This window comes from Rattus rattus, chromosome X, assembly GCF_011064425.1.
Source record: "Rattus rattus isolate New Zealand chromosome X, Rrattus_CSIRO_v1, whole genome shotgun sequence".
In the NCBI taxonomy this organism is placed as follows: Eukaryota; Metazoa; Chordata; class Mammalia; order Rodentia; family Muridae; genus Rattus; species Rattus rattus.
Window position 1 is genome coordinate 93,762,579 of NC_046172.1, and position 19,691 is coordinate 93,782,269.

The following is a 19,691-nucleotide window of genomic DNA, read 5'->3' on the forward strand; positions in this document are numbered from 1 at the left end:
TCCCAGTCTTCTTAAGTTCCCAGGGCCAAGCAGTGTTGTTTAATGTGGCTTTGGCACTATTAACCATGCAGGACAACTCTTGGTCTGCTTTTGTGCAGATGTCAGAAAGATTTGAGACTGTTTTCCTTAGCCGAGCAGACAGCCCCCATTTGGATTTCAAGCTGTTCCTCTACAGCTGGGAAGAGAGCAGAAGATTGGATCGACTCCTGAGCATTGCTGCAGCCCTGGCAGGCGCCTCTTGCCCTGAAGAGACAGCAGCTACATAACTTGCTAGGCAGTGTGTACTTTTCCTTTGCCAAAGGCCTCTCGAACTGACTGGGACATTTCCACAACACCTCACATGCCTACAAACAGGAATCTAACCCTTTTTGGCTATAACCTTAGTGAACTGATGACTCCAAATTTTGCCATGCCTGGTTAAAAACTTTAGCCAAATGTGGAGGAACTGCACTTTCTAAAGCATTTCTATGCTTTTTTTTCTTAGGGAACTGTACTATATCACTTGCTCAAATCTTGTTACCAAAATCTAAGCCTACCATAAAAATGACAATTTTTAAATGAGGGTATACATCACCTTGTGTTAAATAAAAATCATTGCCTTAGCATTTCTTTCTTGGGAATAAGTTTTGTTATCCAGAAGAAACATTCTTTTCAGTTACGCACTTGGTTTAATTTTTATTTTGCTCTTCTGCCATTTGATTAACCAAAACATTTTAGGTTGTCAAATCCTTTACCTTATCCTTTACCTTACAGGACTTGAAAACTGCTTTTACATTATTGTCTGTTGTTGCCTGTTAGTGTATGTTTGTCTTAAATTAGGAATAGGAGTAGAATGGCTGGTTGTTGTTGTTGTTGTTGTTGTTGTTGTTGTTGTTGTTGCTGCTGCTGCTGCTGCTGCTGCTGCTGCTGTTAATATTATTTCAGAGTTTTATCTGTTTTCACAAACTTCTGGTGTTTATGGTGCAATGTGGTAAAGTCCTCGCTGTCCATAGGATCTAAAGGGTTATTAACATTACAGTCAACAGAATGATGATAAAACAACAGGGAATGGAGTAGGTTAAAGGCAGGGGTGTGAGGGAAACAGAGGGAGGAAGGAAAGATGTACCCAGCAATTGGCTAGTTCACAAGAAAATGGAGAGATTTCTTGATAGCCACAGCAGAAGTCAATGGATACAAGGAATACCAACTGTTCCCAGGAGAATAAGTTGACCAAACTAGTGGGCAGTGCATCTGGGTTCTGATGCATGGCAAACATATTTTGGGACAGGAGAAGCAGCAGCAGGATGCAGATTGACAACAAGAACTTGATCCATTTTGGAAAACTCTCACTTCATAAACTCTCAACCTGGGTAGGATATGACTTCCCAAAGGATAAAATAAACAAATAACCCTTACCTAGGGAAATCCAAACATTCTCTGTAAGTGGCATACCAAGCAATTGCCTACACTGGAAAACTAGCAGCCATTCCTGGGTTCTCTTTCCTTTCCCCACTGACGCCTTCAATCTGTCATCAAGTCCTATCAATTTATCTGCTTGAATCAATCTGGTAACTTTCTATACTAGCTTTTTCCAGTCTCGATCTGTATCGTTTCTTCTTTGAAATGATGTAATCAAGTGCTTTGTTCTACCAGGCCCTTATCTCACTCTCTCCTTCCCACTGTGCTGCCCTAATTTCTCCAAAATACAAACATCATTATAAAACTGTTGCTTGAAATCTTTCATTGCCCATCCCCATAGATTCACAATAAAACCTTAACTGTACTAAATGTACAGTCTTCAAGGACCTGCCATTTAACTGCCTCCTCAGCATTACCTCTCATCAAAAAATTGTGTGTGTGTGTGTGTGTGCTACTTATTCTGCAGATACTATATGTCCAATAACTATACTTGTTCTCTGTTAACCATTTGTGTTTATCCATCCTATCAATACAAGCATCAACTCTCTGTGAAGATTTTTATGAGTTAAAAGGTTGATGTTACCTACTTTAGCATCCTTCTTCTTGTGCTGAATTACAGAAGATTAATCACTTGTTAACACTGGTCAATCATATGAAGAACTAAAGTACAGAAACTGTGTCTTCTCAGACCCTTCATGGCCAGCAACATGATAATCTGTTTCATAAAGTACTGACCAACTGACTGTGTATATAGTTCCAGTCCGGCTTAACATGCCCTGTGTTAACTGTGAGATCTCTATAAAGCTATGCTGTCTCCTACCCAGAAAGCCCACAGCAACGCCTAAAATAAGGGTCTGGGGCAGGCATTTCCTCATGTTCATTGGCTCTCACTGTTTGTCAGGGCTTCACATTCCAGCTCTTATTGTTTGCTTTCCCTAACTCCTCTAGGGTTTTTATTTTACTTTGTGTTCTTTTTCCTGTCACTGCTTCTTTTGTACTTACAAGAGATTTTGACATGAGAATTTCCTTTAACCACCAGCAGTCTGCTCTTCCATCAAGATAAGAACATTCCCAAATCATAATCTTTTGACACCGACTCTCTTTCCCACCAACTTTTTCCTTAAAGACTCTTAATCCTGTGTACATTAGATAGGCTTTCATTTCACTTGTTTCTTCCCCTTGTTAGGGAATATGGAAAATCAAGTCTGAGCAGGGAACGATCTACTTGGTGGCAGTAAAGAAGGGAGGTAGAGCAGGTCCTTCAGGAGTTACATACGGTTATTTAAGTTCAGGGTAATTGGTGAAAATCTTATAAGTTAATGTCTGTGCTCAAGGTGCGTTCATAGCCAAGCAGATGTTCACAGATGATCTTAATCATTTCTTGGGTCATGTTGGAACATACATGGAGTTTATTTTTCTTACTGGAATGGAGACTCCTACTAAAAAGGCCATGTAGCTGGAAGGATAGGTAAATATGTAGTTGTAAAGACAAGAAGATTGCTTTGGCTCTCTAGAGTCTTAGGTAGTCTAAGCCAACTGCTGGTTTCTTCTCTGAGGTATTCAGTATACTTCTAAGTAAAAATAAAACAATGGATTGTGGGATGGATCTCTAAGGACCTACCATCTCTAAATGATCTAACTTAGACACCCTGTAACCGGGCTCTGAAGTCCTGTTTGCCTAGGAATGTCTTATAGTGCTTTCTAGTATTTCGTTGAGATAAGAAGAGCAATGTTTGACAGTGTTTTGACTTTTGGGTAGCTTTAAGAAGCTGCCTCAGTCTTAAGTCACAGGAAGTTGTGATTTTATTTGTTTGTTTGTTTGTTTTTGGTACTACAGTTCAAATCCAAGGCTCCAAATATACAAGGCAATGCCTTCTATCATTGAATTATGCCTACAACTGCCCTACCTCAACCACTGATTCTTCCCTGCTCCTACTAGGGGCTCTTAACACTGAAGTCGAGTGATTTAAAGATAGCCACAGGGATTTCTATTTACCAGAACTATATACAGTTTCTCCTGCCTTGCTTAGGAATCATTCCGTCTACAGTTTTAGCTTTGAAGTTCACTCTTACTTCAGCACAACCCTATCCTTGCAATGTTTGAATGCATCTCCAACTCTGATGAGAAGGACTAGGGTCAGCCTACTTACCTGAGGAGTTGTAGACACAAGGCTTGTGTCTTTAGAGACCTCGCAGTTTTCATGTCACTGATTCTACTGGTCCATATGCCAGAGACAACGGATATCAAACCATAGGTGAGCATCTGTAATCAATCTGTGACATAATCCTTTCATCTTAGCATCTGCGTTCTTTGTCCTTTGCCAGTTACTTTCCCCCACTTCTGCCTTTTTTCTCCTTTCTGACTAGTCCCTATTTTCTTCCTATCCCTCTCCAGACCTCCCTCAGTCTGGCTTTAGTTTTTCTAACTCTCCGACTCTTTCCCATTCTCCCCATTATGGTCTCCTCGCACACCTTCCTCTTCTTTTTTTCAATTTCATGACGTTGCTTCCTAGGTCACCAGTCTGCACCACGATCTCATTATTCTTTGTCATCAAAGAAGCATAAACATTTCATCATCAGGGTATGAGGAAAGAGTCCTTGAAATGCACTTTACAAAAGCACCCCACTTCTCCAAAGATACTAAATCTCAGAGTCTAGATCAATGGTCTACAAAATTTGGAATTGGAGGTAGGGAGAGGAAGATAATCTACTGAGTGCTCAAAAATATTATATTAAGATTATGGTAAAAAAAAAGTCTAGAATGATACTAAGATTCTAAGACTAGGGGTATGTGGTTGAAAAGGAGTGGATGCAGGCAAGCATGTTGAGGCCTCAAGTTTGATTCAGAGCAAAGGAAGAAAAGAAGGAATGGAGGAAGGGAAGAGAATACTACCTGTCCTAGCTAATTTTATATTACCTTGACACTAGCTGGAGTCATCAGAGAGGAGGGAACGTCAATTAAGAAAATGCCTCCACAAGATAAGGCTGCAGGCAAACACCTGTAGGGCATTTTCTTAATTAGTGACTGCTGTGTAAGGACCCAGTCAATTGAGAATAGAGCCATTACTGGGCTGGTGGTCCTGACTTCTGTACACAAGACAGCTAAGTAGGCCATAAGGAGCAAGCCCATAAGCAGTACCTTCCATGGCCTCTGCATCAACTCTTGCCTCCAGGTTGCAGCACTGTCCTGACTTCCTCTGATGCTGAACAGTGACATCGAAATGTGAGACAAATAAGCACTTCCCTCCCCAACTTCTTTTTGGTCCTGGTGTTTCAGCACAGCAATAGAAATACTAGCTAGAACACGACCCTGTAGGCTTAGATTTTTCTAAACCTACTTTATTTAGGGTTGGGAAAGAAGGTTCTTAGGAAAAGGGGTTCTTGGAACTGTTTAGAAGTAGTTCTTTAGGACAATTCCACTCTGTCATCGGGATACCAGCAGTCCAGTCCAATAGCAAACACCAAACGTGAATCAGTAGCAGTGGCTCAATCCAACAGAATAGGCAAGGCTTTGCCGAATCCACATGAGTCAATGGAAGCAGCAAGTATCAGCCAGAATACCATGAGAATTTCTTTGGTACCTTTCTCCCTAAGTCATGAAGACCAGCAAAGAAGCAAGACCAGTGAAGCTTTGCACAGTTGGCAAAGAAGCGAAGCATTGCAAGAGTGACTTCTCACTATTTGTGGGGTCCCATTTATACTCTTTCCAAACATCATGTGCCTTCTCAAGGGTCCACTTCAGCAAAACATCACATGCCCTCTCAGGTGTCTGCTTCAGCAAAATATCTTCTCACAAGTCACCTTCCACAAGAACATCACGTGACACAAATGGGTCTCCAAAGAAACCAGAAATGTCCACTTCACTATCCAAGGCATCTAACATGCTGTTTGATCTTCTATGTGTGTATATCATGTGCATGTAAAGAGAGTAGAACAGATATATGGTTTATATAATTACTAACATTTTATTATGAAATATACATGCATCAAAGAAGCATGCCTTCAATGCTAAGCACTGAGCCTAGCTAGAGGTTTATGTATGCCAGATAAGCACTATGCTGTGACACTACACACCAACTCCAAAGTTATTTTTCATTAGCGGAAGGGGCTGCTTAGTTAAAGAGCTTTAGAGACTTCAGGCTTAAACTGGCTGGTTTCTACTCATGTCCCCTTTTGCCAGAGAAAATTTTAAGTAACCCAGTCAAATATATAATACAGAATATATAATATATGACATAATATATAGTGTATAGTATATGATATATGACAATCATGAAGACTCTTACCTTAAGACAATTCCTTATTGATATTATTTCACTATTAAAGATCAAAGCAAATTTGTAATAATAATTACATGGGTTTCCCTGTTTATTTTTGCATAAAAAACAAATCTTTGCTAGATATTTGGTGCTGCAGGATATAGAATATGATGGTTTATCTCTGGGAATATTTGTGAGGGACCATCTAGTTGAATAGTGATGGGAAGACCCAGCCTACCTGACAGGTAGAATAAAGAGGGGAGAGCAATCTGAGTATCAAGATTCATTGACCAATTTCCTGACTGTGGAAACTATGTGACCACCCACCTATTGTCCTTGCCACCACACCCACGCTACCATGAGAGACTGTACCCTTGGAACTATAAGCCAAACTAAACCCTTCCCTAAACTGTTGTTGTTAGGTATTTTGTTATAGTAATCAGACAGGTAATGATCTATACAGCATCTTCAACTTTTTTTTCAGAGTTGATAGATATTTTAATTTTATAACTGTTGATACTGAGAAAGGCCATTTCACATAAATAGTACAATGAAATGTGTGTGTACAGCCATTTCAAAGATTCTTGGAAATAATATCCTAATCCTAAGCCAAAATTCAATTAATAACCCTTTATGAAACTAAAGTCAGTAACTTAAGCATCAGTTCTAAAATCAGACATTCTGCTACAACAAATCCAAGGAGACATGCTGAAGAATGATGGCAAAATATTTAAAGTCGTTGTTTCTTATAATTAAACCATTTTATAAGAACAAACAACTTTGTATGTATATGAAAACTGCAATTCATAACATATAGTAGTCTTGGCCTTGGGCTGAGGTGATTTGTACAGCATCTATTGGCACTGTGTGGCATGTTCAAGACCTAGTACAAGCATTATGTGTTCAGAATCAAGACTACAGTGAAGTTGTATGATCCATGAGGGGAGTGCTTCTAGTAACATCTCAGATTCATTATGTATTTGATTCTGAATTAAATATTTTTGGTCTTTATGAACCCATAAACCTTTTTCACTATTGTCAAATTTTCCCAATCCCCACATTCAGTTACAACCCACCATTTGAGAAGCTGTGGCAGAGACCATACTTAAACTATGTAAGAGGCAGTAAGCAAGCAAAAGAACTATGTGTAAGAGAAAAATAGCTATCACCAGATTGTTTGTGCTTTCCATACAGAACAGTAATGTAGCCTACCTTGAAGCCTCACCCAACAACATCACATAAAGCAACACAGAGAAGATCTCAGAAGTTGAAATGAGATAGTAGAAGTTCTGTTTAAGACGACAGAATCCTAATTGTCTCCAGAGAGGCTTTAGCCAGCAGCTGATGGAAACAGATGCTGAGACCCACAGTTAAACATTAGGTGGAGCTTGAAGACCCTGCAGAAGACAGAGAGAAAGGATTTGAGGATGCAGAGGGGTGAGGGATACCACAAGACAACACACAGAATCAATTAACCTGGTCTCAGGCTCACAGAGACTGAACTGCCAACCAAGGACCCTGCATGGGACTGACTATGCTCTCTGTATATATGTTACAGTTGTGTAGCTTAGCCTTGTCGTGGGACTCCTAACAATGAAAGCAGGGGCTGTCTCTGACTCTTTTACTGGCTTTTGGGATCCTTCTCCTCATACTGGGTTGCCATGTCCAGCCTTAATATGAGAGGAGGTGCCTAGTCCTACTGCAACTTGATATGCCATTTTTGATCGAAATCCATGGGAGGGCTGCCATCTTTGAATAGAAATGAAGGAGGGATAGATGGAGCAGAGCAGAGGGGAGAGGGAGACTGTCCCATGCTACTTGTTCGCCCTACTATATTAAATGGTTCTTAAACCCATGCCCATAAATACCTCAACTTCCTGCCTCATCCACAGTACTTGGACTACTTGTGAATGGAAGACTATTTGGAGTGAAGAAAATATGCTTAGGCACAGACCAGGTACTAACCACTCAATTGCCTTTCTTTTCCTGACCCAGCAAGTAATAACTCATACCACTAGGAAAGCATCATATAATTTTCTGCATTTAAATTTTTTTCCTAATATTTCTGTCTATTAAAGGTCATCTGTTTCCTACGCAATGAACTTAATGCTTCAGGCAAGCCTGGTTTTCCTTTGTGGTGATAAGTTTGGGCAAGGATCATATCATACCCATGTCTTACAGCTCCAAGCAGGTCTTTCCCTTTTTGTAGGCCATTCACTCTATGGAATTCACTGAAATAGACTTAAGAGTATGGGGATGAAATTACTGAATATGTGTCAGAGACGTTATTTGATATCTATTTCAGAGGGGGATCATGTATTAATGGAAGTCTTCCAAGAATGTTCAACAAAATTAATTGCACAGCATCTCTCTTGCAAACTAGTAAAAGTCAATGAGAAAATGTGCATTACTTTGCAGAAATTGGATTCACTGCCATCTTTTCAAAGGGGCTTTTATTTTAACAAATGTGGCACCTGTCCAATTATTTAATAACCGCTTCCACTTAAAAAATTTACAGAGGTGGATATCGTAAGCTAGATTCTCTATTTCATTTTTCTCATTGCATAACTGTGGTTCAAGCCCACTAGACAAACATTTATGAAAGTGTTCAGGGAACTAAATATTGGTGCAGACATTGTAGGCAGTGAAAATAAATTATAAGCACCAGGCTTCTCCTGGCTGAAGAGACCATGGAGTGCTTACCTACCTGGCAATGTAGATGGTTAGAAGTCTTAAAGCACAGAACACAAGACCCCCCCTAAAGCAGAGAGATTTGTATGGTATGATATGGTATAATATGGTATGGTTAAGAAGCTCTTTAGGAAGGTTAATTTAGTGGGAGGGAAATAGGGTAGATTGAAATGAAAGACATAAAGGACAAATACCAGGCTCCTGGTTTGTTGGGTGGCATGTCCAAAACCTCCAGTGTAGAGAAACTGAGGGTTCGAGATGCTAGATTTCTCTGAATGAGTCCACCTTATAGCACACACATATACATTCACCTGAACCAGTGATTTGGTGGTGCTTGGCTTCTATGTAGATGAATGTATCTTGTTGTTACTCTTTGAACACTCTGAAAGAGTGCTAGGTTTTTCCCCTTACATTCTTCTAACCCCTTCAAAACATTACATAGTTCCCACTGATCCCATTCAAAAGCATCCATCTTCAAGCCAAGTGGAATCCACATCACTGAGGTGGACTGGGAGGTGGCTTTTCTCTGTGGAACACTTTAACCTCCCAAAGATTTTCTGTGGTATCCAGGGAAAAAGATCAACTCAATCGTTTCTCCAAGGTCATCTGTTTCCTACTCAATGGATTTTGTTATGGAGTCATTGAATGAAAAACAGAGTTTGGAACATCTTGGGGGCTTCTTTTCATATGAAACAGATTTTAATGTTTGGTTCAGTGGGAAAAAATATCAGCTAAGTACATTAGTCCCCATGTGACACTAATGTGGTCTTGTGACCACAGCAGGCACATACTATTTTACTTTTGAAACAAGCAAGAGAAATGCTCATTCCTTCACCCTAAAAGATTAATGTATATGATTTACTATCATTCGTATCAAGGAAATAATGGTTTCTGTCCCTGTGCGTGTTTTTGCTCGTTCAAGTAATCATAGTAAATTGGCATTCCACTGCTTTAGTTGGGTTACCTCACAGAGCTGACATGAGTCAATGATTTCCTTCCCCATGTTGCTGGGACAAATGCCAATAAAGTTATGAGCAAATAAGGGAGCTATAGAGAAACATGCTATGGAACGCGGAATGGAGTGAGAGGTAACCAGGGTTCAGGAGCCAGGTTTCCCAGAGAGAGACAAAATGAAAGCAAACAAAAAGAAGACACAGGTTGAAACAGGCTCACCAGACAGGGCCTCTTTGCTGCAAGAATGGAGCCTTAAATTCCATAAAGCTCAATGAAGGGAGGAAGCCAAAAGTTAAACATAGTCTTTGCAACACAATTGAAGAATTATTAACCAAGCATCCAGAGTAAAAGCCATGCATACGGCAAGCAACATTTGTTGTTCTTAAAAAGCTATTTAGGCACTTCGTGAACTAAAATATGTTCCCAAACCTGTCTAGCCACATAGATACTAATATTACTCTTCCAAGCCACAGAGGTACCAAAAAGAGCTAAGGAAAAAGCAGAAGGAGGCTCAGCAGCAGGAAAGCTCACAGAGGCTCAAAGTGCCTAACACAGGCTGCTTTTCGAAGCATGTGACAGGAAGTTGAGTGACTTAGTAAAATTTATTATCAAAATGGCAAGAGCTGTGGCTCCAGTTACTTGTCCATAAAAATAATTTAACTTCTTCCTGAGTTTCATGCTTTAAATAAAATTTAAAGAACATTGAGCTCCAGTAACAGGAGGGTCTTCTCAGCTCTACTCCTATAAGGGTAAGGAGCTAGATCTTTTCCTCCCCTGTTTACAACCTAACGGCAAGCCCCAGGCATATATAATTGGATTTGCTCCATCACTGCCTCCATGAAGTCTGCAAGATTCATGACAAGAATCTGAACCGACCCTGAAATCCACATATAATAGTCACAAATCCAAAGAAATCCTCACTTGGCAGACTCCTTGCTCCCCACTAAACCACTGCTGGTCCAACCAGAAGCTAACATCACAATGCTGTCTGCCTGCCCTTAGGGGATTTCAGATCTCCTCTCAGGTCAGTGGCAACCTTCTGAGATAAGGGGCTCTGACAGCTGATCTCAACAGGGTGAGACCACTAACATAGTAAACCTACTGCCCTAACTTGCCAACCAGCAGCCCAAGCCAGAGTGGCCCTGGGTCCTTAGCAGTGGAAAAAAACAGTGTAGAAGAAATATCACACAAAACAAACTCAGCCTGAGAACTTGGCACCAGTTTCCAAATTGGAAGTTCTCCAACATCCCTTGTTCCCTCCCTGAAATGTTTACCTCATGAAAACAAACAGGGCATTTAAACAAACAGGACAGATGTCAAGGCAGAAGGCCACCTTGGGGATAATATAGTCTAAACTTGGCATCTTATGTGGGGAGACCAAGGCCCACAGTGGAAATGAAATTTAAACTCTGAAGAATGTTTAAAAACCCCTTTCCTTCATTAGGATGACCAGATGAAAGTGTGACCCACGTGTGAGTGAGAGAGAGAAAAAAATAAAAGGAGAGAAAAAGAAAGAAAGAAAGAAAGAAAGAAAGAAAGAAAGAAAGAAAGAAAGAAAGAAAGAAAGAAAGAAAGAAAGAAAGAAAGAAAGAGGAAGGAAACATGGATGGGCAGGGGAGAGAAGGACAATTATTCAAATCTCGGCAAGAAAAGAGGAATTTATATTACAGAGCAAATAAATGAATCTGTAAGTGTACCATGTATTCAATTCCACTGGCCAGATATCATTTACATTTTCCTGGGACTCAGAGGTACCTATCATGGTAGGGAAATCTTCATGGGAGTCAAATTGAGGCCGGTAGTTGTGGGCATATAGACTTTGTTGGAGTCAGGTAAATCAACCTTTTAAATCCTGCCTCTACTATTTACTAGGTGGGATCTCAGTAGTTCTCAACAAGAAGAAATGCCCCAGCAAACATTTATCAATATCTAGATATATTGCTGGTTGTCATAAGTAGTGAAGCATCTAGCTGCTAGAGTACATGAAGGCTGCCAAACCCCTTATAATGCACAGTCACACAACACAGGATTGTCCCAGCCCTGCCATTCACTAGTGGTAAGGCTAAGACTCTCTGAACTAGACATGTGTCCTAAATATTCTACACTTCAGCTCCTCCATTTGTGACTTGGAAATACTAGGACCCTCAAGGGACTGCTTTGATCATTACATATGCTAACCCATGTAAAGAAAAATCTTTTCAATTAGATATTGGGTATTAGTGTTATTACATACTTCCAACTCTCTCCTGCATAGCTCCTTGGAGGAGTTCTTCATAATCAAAATCTCCACTTTTCATATTCTCCCTTTAACCATTCCCTTGTTTTAAAAGTCATCAGTCTTAGAGGTAGGACTTAGACTTTCTAGTTCTTTTTTCAATTTGCTTAATTAGAAAAGTCTTTTTGGAGCTAGACTGATGGCTTAATGGTTAAGAGCACATGCTGCTCTTACAGAGAAACCACCTATATGGCGCACCTATATTATGATGCAGCCATCCGTAGCTCCAGTTCCATAGGATTTGATGTCCTCTTTTGATCTGATGTGCTATTCTGACCTCCGCAGGTACCAGACACCCAGGCAAAACATTTAGACACATAAAATAAAATAGATAAATCTAACAAAAATTTGTTGTTGTTTTGTTGTTTTTCTTTCTCTTAGAACAAACAGGAAACAAACAAAAAAAACATTTTGGCTTAACTTTCAAGATTCCTTTGATCTCCTCCTACCTTTATGGACCAAGTTTCTCATCTCTTTTGCTTAAATAAGAGAAGAGTTTGGCCTGGTTTGTTGGTGGAAGGAATTAATAAGTTAATATTTAGAATGCAAATTAAATGAAATGGTGTGTAGAAGGTGCTTAGCACACATTAAACAATCAATAAATAGCCATCATCACTATCATACCACAATCATCATTGTCAATGTTCCTCATGCTATTATTAGTCTTCTTTACTGGCTTCTAAGTTCTTTGAAAGAGGATTAATATGTATTTTGCTCTGAACCTTCTTATGCAGAGTTTTACCTAATAAAGGATATATGTATGGAGATATATATATATATATAATTTTCTGTGGACAGGAGTAGCTGAAAAAGGCATGAGAAAAGGAGATTGGAGGAATGCCTTAGGAAAAAAAGCTTGTAATGGAAACCTTAGCTAGGGTGCGGATGGCTAGAGGCTCATGGGAACAGGGTACTAGAAGGGAGTTACACACCAGCTATTTGAACTCCCTTTTTCATTAAGAAAAAAATGGAACCATAAAATGGAGGGAGTAGTCATTCCTACCCATTAATCATGCCTATACCTCCCCCCCCCGGGTTTGGAGGAGAAATTGGATGATAGCCAGATGTTGACAAGAATCATGCTTATCTATTGTATTTGACATCATCAATCACTTTTATAGTACTGGATTAACTATATTTTTATTTATCTTGAACTTAGAGCAACTTTGTATATTTATCAGTTACTATGGACATCTTTATAAACTTGCTAATGGAATTTATATATGGTACTTTGGGTGATACACATTAGAAAAAGTACAGAAGTCAAATTTTACTAGAAAACTTATGAATATTAAAAATATCTACTTGGTGTTGGTGATCTAATAACATATTTGTCAGTGTTTTGAGTGAGAATGGAGTGATTACTAAATAGGATCTTGTTCCAAGTTTCTTTTACCACCAAGAACAAAATAGCTAGTTTTTATAATACTTCAAGCCATTAACTACTGTCAACTATGGCATTACATTATTGCCTCTCCCTTTTCTTCTCACCACTCATGTACAAAAATTTGACAAGTTGCACTTTGTCTTTGAAATGTTATTAAATAAAACCCATATGATTCTAGTCCATGGCCGTCCAAACTGTAGATCCCTGCTTGCTTGTTATACGTCTGATATGTAGTAAATAACTGGCTTTCCAGGTAGCTCAGCCTATTTGTACATTCTTAGATGGTTCCTGACCTAGTGAAGAAAAAAAAAACTGTAATCTGTCTTACATGAACAACTGAAGTGGAGGAAATAAACCCACAAATCCAAACTATTCACTTTGAAAGGAATACTGATTAGGGCAGCTGGCAAAACTCAGTGGTAGAGTACTTTTATAGCATATGCTAGGTCCTAGCTTCTATTTCTCTCACTAGGGGTGGAGGTAGAGAGAATTTTTGGTATTAGTCTTTCTTTCTTTCTTTCTTTCTTTCTTTCTTTCTTTCTTTCTTTCTTTCCTTCTTCCTTCCTTCCTTCCTTCCTTCCTTTCTTTCTTTCTTTCTTTCTTACTTTTATTGGATATTTTTATTTACATTTCAAATGTTAATTCCTTTCCCAGTTTCCAGACATAAGCCCCCTAACGCATCCTCCTCCCCTTCTTCTATGAGTGTTCCCCTCCCGATCCACTACCACTTCTCCCCCACACCAACATTCCCCTACATTGGCAGTCCAACCTTGGCAGGACCAAGGGCTTCGTCTTCAATTGGTGCCCAACAAGGCCATCCTCTGCTACATATGCACTTGGAGACCTGGGTCAGTCCATGCATTGTCTTTGAGTAGTGGTTTGGTCCGTGGGAGCTCTGGTTGGTTTGGCATTATTGTTCTTATGTGGTTACAAGCCCCTTCAGCTCTTTTTTTTTAATTTCTTTTTATTTTTCATTTTTCTTAAAATCCCAAAGATACATCCATTAATAGACCATTCGATAGTCTTTCACTGGTCCCTGAAGTCCTTTCTCTCTTTGCTTTCTCAGAAACTTTTTCTTTTTTTCCCACTTTTATTAAATTGGGTATTTTTTATTTACATTTCAAATGTTATTCCCTTTCCCTGTTTCCTGTCCATCAGCCCCTTAACCCCTCCACCTCCCCTTCTATACGGGTGTTAGCCTCCCCATCCACAGCCCATTACCCACCCCAACAATACCCTACACTGGGGGTCCAACCTTGACAAAACAAGGGATTCCCCTTCCACTGGTGTCCCAACAAGGCTATTCACTGCTACATATGCAGTTGGAGACCAGGGTCAGTCCATGTACAGGCTTTGGGTGATAGTTTAGTCCCTGGAAGCTCTAGTTGGTTGGCATTGTTGTTCTTATGGGATCACAAGCCCCTTCAGCTCTTTCAGTTCTTTCTCTAATTCCTCCAACAGGGGTGCCATTCTTAGTTCAGTGGTTTGCTGCTAGCATTTGCCTCTGTATTTAACATGCTCTGGCTGTGTCTCTCACGAGAAATCTATATCTGGTTCCTGTCAGCATGCACTTCTTAGCTTCATTCATTTTATCTACTTTTGGTGGAGATTATATTTATATATATATATATATATATATATATATATATATATATGTGTGTGTGTGTGTGTGTGTGTGTATAAATATAAATATATATATATGTTATATATATGCCATATATATATATATATATATATATACACATGTGGGGCAGGATCTGGATGACCCTTCCTTCAGTCTATGCTCTAAACTTTGCCTCCCTATCGCCTCCCAAGGGTATTCTTGTTCCCCTTCTAAAGAAGGAGTGAAGCATCCACATTTTCGTCATCCTTCCTGAGTTTCACGTGTTCTGTGCATCTTGGATAATTCGAGCATTTGGGCTAATAACCACTTATCAGTTAGTGAATACCATGTGGGTTTTTCTGTGATTGGGTTACCTCACTCAGGATGATATCTTCTAGTTCCATTCATTTGCGTATGAATTTCATTAACTGATTGTTTTTAATAGCTGAGTAGTACTCCATTGTGTAAATGTACCACTTTTCTGTGTCCATTCCTCTGTTGAAGGGCATCTGGGTTCTTTCCAGCTTCTGGCTATTATAAATAAGGCTGCTATGAACATAGTGGAGCACGTGACTTTTTTATATGTTGGGGCATCTTTTGGGTATATGCCCAAGAGAGGTATAGCTGGGTCCTCAGGTAGTTCAATGTCCAATTTTCTGAGGAACATCCAGACTGACTTCCAGAGAGGTTGTACCAGTTTGCAATCCCAGCAAAATGGAGGAATGTTCCTCTTTCTCCACGTCCTCACCAGCATCTCAGTCACCTGAGTTTTTATCTTAGTCATTCTGACTGGTGTGAGGTGGAATCTCAGGAATGTTTTGATTTGCATTTCCCTGATGACTAAGGATGTTGAACATTTCGTTAGGGGCTTCTCAGTCATTCGATATTCCTCAGCTGTGAATACTTTGTTTAGCTCTGAACCCCATTTTTAATAGGGTTATTTGTCTCTCTGGAATCTAACTTCTTGAGTTCTTTGTATATTTTAGCCCTTATTGGATGTAAGATTGATAAAGATAGTTTCCTAATCAGTTGGTTGTCATTTTATCCTAACCACAGTGTCCTTTGTCTTACAGAAGCTTTGCAGTTTTATGAGGTCCCATTTGTCGATTCTTGATCTTAGAGCATGAGCCATTGGTGTTCTGTTAAGGAAATATTCCCCAGTGGCCATGTGTTCAAGACTCTTCCCCACTTTTTCTTCTATAAGTTTGAGTGTATCTGGTTTGATGTGGAGGTCCTTAATCCAGTTGAACTTAAGCTTTGTACAGCGTGATAAGAATTGATCGATTTGCATTCTTCTACATGCTGACCTCCAGTTGAACCAGCACCATTTGTTGAAAATGCTATCTTTTTTCCATTGGACGGTTTTGGCTCCTTTGTCAAAAATCAAGTAACCATAGGTGTGTGGGTTCATTTCTGGGTCTTCAATTCTATTCCATTGATCTATCTGTCTGTCTCTGTACCAATACCATACAGTTTTTATGACTATTGCTCTGTAATGCTGCTTGAAGTCAGGGATGATGATTCCCCCAGAAGTCCTTTTATTGTTGAGGATAGTTTTCGCTGTCCTAGATTTTTTGTTATTTCCAGTGAATTTGCAAATTGTTTTTTTAACTCTATAAAGAAGTGAATTGGAATTTTGATGATTGCATTGAGTCTGTAGATTGCTTAGGGTAAAATGGCCGTTTTCCTATATTAATCCTGCCAATCCATGAGCATGGGATATCTTTCCATCTTCTGAGATTGTCTTCAATTTCTTTCTTCAGAGACTTGAAGTTCTTGTCATATAGATCTTTCACTTGCTTGGTTAAAGTCACACCGAGGTATTTTATATTATTTGGGACTATAATGAAAGGTGTTGTTTCCCCAATTTCTTTCTCAGCCTATTTATCTGTTGTGTAGATGAAGGATACTGATTTATTTGAGTTAATTTTATACCCCAACACTTTGCTGAAGTTGTTTATCAGGCTTAGTAGTTCTCTGGTGGAATTTTTGGGGTCACCTAAGTATACTATCAAATCATCTGCAAATAGTGACATTTTGACCTCTTCTTTTCCAATTTGTATCCCTTTGACCACCTTTTGTTGTCTGATTTCTCTAGCTAGGACATCAAGAACTATATTGAATAAGTAGGGAGAGAGTGGGCAGCCTTGTCTAGTCCCTGATTTTAGTGGGATTGCTTCAAGTTTCTCTCCATTTAGTCTAATGTTAGCAACTGGTTTGCTGTATATGGATTTTACTATGTTTAGGTATGGTCCTTGAATTCCTGTTCTTTCCAGGACTTTTATCATGAAGGGGTGTTGAATATCGTCAAAAGTTTTCTCAGCATCTAATGAAATGATCATATGGTTTTTATCTTTGAGTTTGTTTACACAGTGGATTACGTTGATGGATTTCTATTTATTGAACCATACCTGCATACCTGGGATGAAGTCTACTTGATCATGATGGATGATCGTTTTGAGGTGTTCTTGGATTCGGTTTGCAAGAATTTTATTGAGTATTTTTGCGTCGATATTCATAAGAGAAATTGATCTGAAGTTCTCTTTATTTATTGGGTCTTTGTATGGTTAAGGTATAAGAGTAATTGTGGCTTCATAGGAGTTTGGTAGTGCTCCATCTCTTTCAATTTTATGGAATAGTTTGAACACTATTTGTATGAGGACTATCAGAAGGTCTCATAGAATTCTGCACTAAACCCATCTGGTCCTAGGCTCTTTTCGGTTGGGAGACTTTTAATGACTGCTTTTATTTCTTTACAAGTTATAGGGTTGTTTAGATAGTTTACCTGTTCCTGATTTAACTTTGGTATCTGGTATTTGCCTAGAAAATTGTCCATTTCCTCCAGATTTTCAAGTTCTATTGAATATAGGCTTTTGTAGTAGGATCTGATGATTTTTTTTTCATTTTCCTCAGATTATGTTGTTTTGTCTCCCTTTTCATTTCTGATTTTGTTAATTTGGACGCACTCTCTGTGCCCTCTGGTTAGTCTGGCTAATGGCTTATCTATCTTGTTGATTTTCTCAAAGAACCAGCCCTTCATTTTCTTGATTCTTTGTATAGTCCTTTTTGTTTTTACTAGATTGATTTCAGCACTGAGTTTGATTATTTCCTGCCTTCTACTCCTCTTGGGTGTGTTTGCTTCTTTTTGTTCTAGAGCTTTTAGGTGGGCTGTGAAGCTGCTGATGTATGCTCTCTCCTATTTCTTTCTGCAGGCACTCAGAGCTGTGAGTTTTCCTCTCAGCACAGCTTTCATTGTGTTCCATAAGTTTGGGTATGTTGTACCTTCATTTTCATTAAATTCTAAGAAGTCTTTAATTTCTTTCTTTATTTCTTCCTTGACTAAGTTATCATTGAGTAGAGCATTGTTCAACTTCCATGTATATGTGGGCATTCTTTCCTTATTTTTGTCATTGAAGACCTTAGTCTGTGGTGATCTGATAGGGTGTATGGAATTATTTCTATCTTTCTGTATCTGTGGAGGCCTGTTTTATAACTGATTATATGGACAATTTTGGAGATGGTACAATGAGGTAGTGAGAAGAAGGTATATCCTTTTGTTTTAGGATAGTATGTTCTATAAATATCTGTTAAATCCATTTGGTTCATAATTTCTGTTAATCTCTCTATGTCTCTGTCTAATTTCTGTTTCTATTATCTGTCCATTGATGAGAGTGGGTGTTGAAATCTCCTACTCTTATTGTGTGAGGTGCAGTGTGTGCTTTGAGCTTTAGTAAGGTTTCTTTTTTTTATATGTAGGTGCCCTTGTATTTGGAGCATAGATATTTTGGATTGAGAATTCATCTTGGTGGATTTTTCCTTTGATGAATATGAAGTGTCCTTCCTTATCTTTCATGATGACTTTTGGTTGTAAGTCAATTTTATTCAACATTCAAATGTCTACTCCAGCTTGCTTCTTCGGACCATTTGCTTGGAAAGTTGTTTTCCAGCCTTTTACTCTGAGGTAGTGTCTGTCTTTGTCTCTGAGGTGTGCTTCCTGTAGGCAGCAAAATGCTGGATCCTCTTTTCATATCCAGTCTATTAATGTGTATCTTTTTATTGGGGAGTTGAGTCCATTGATGTTGAAAGATATTAAGGAATAGTGATTCTTGCTTCCTGTTATTTTTGTATTTAGACATGGGAAGATGTTTGTGTGCTTCTCTTCTTTTTGTTTTATTGCAAAGGCTCTTTTTTTCTTTCTTTCTTTCTTTCTTTCTTTCTTTCTTTCTTTTTGGCAGCACCGATGTTTATTGGACATCCTAATACAGACTCTGGGGCTCTTGATGTACAGAGCCTGGAGGTTCTGCCAGTTTTCTTGAGCAAGGACACCAAGAAGTTGACAGCCAGGTGGATGTTGTAGACTAGCTTCGCCATTGGTCATGTTCACGTGACCGATGGCAACAGTCAAACACAACACCTTCTTCATCTGGAACTTGATTGTGGATTTCACCTTATCCACTTTGGCCACCATGTTTTCATTGTGTGTCAACAGGGAGGGGAACTTGCCCACCTTGTTTAGGCCTGGGCCCAGAATACATGGGATTTTCTTGATCAGAGACTCAGAGGCCAAAAAGGCATCATACTTCTTGGCCAGCTTTTTGACCAACTTCTTGTTCTTGTTAAGTTTCTTGAGTGCTTCAATGTCCATGGCGGGGATATCCATGGCCTTGGCTTCATCACAGTGCTGCTGGTCCCCCAGGACACACACAGAGAACTTGGGGCGAGGGGTGGACTTAAGCCTGATGGTGCCTGAGAAGCCTTTGTCCTTCTGAGGGTGGTAGTTCTTTAGGCTGATCTGCAGCTCCACCATATCCAGAAACTTGCAGCGCTTACACCAGTTCCCATACAGGACTTCCTGCACCGCCTTGTAGAGGGTGTTTCGTGAAACTTTGCTGCTCATGGCTGCTGCTGCAGGAACCAGAATAGAAGTTCTTTCTTTCTTTATCTAGGGTGCAGTTTCCCTCCTTGTGTTGGGCTTTTCCATCTATTATCCTTAATTGTAGGGATGGATTTGTATAAAGATATTGTGTAAATTTGGTTTTGTCACAGAATATCTTGGTTTCTCCCTCAATGTTAATTGAGAGTTTTGCTGGATACAGTAACCTGGGCTGGCATTTGTGTTCTCTT

General features: G+C 39.3%; 1 pseudogene; it reads right to left on the reverse strand.

Moving 5' to 3' along the window:
- Positions 1 to 915: 915 nt before the first annotated feature.
- On the reverse strand, positions 916 to 19,464 carry LOC116888089 (annotated as a pseudogene).
- Between the last annotated feature and the right edge of the window lie 227 nt (positions 19,465 to 19,691).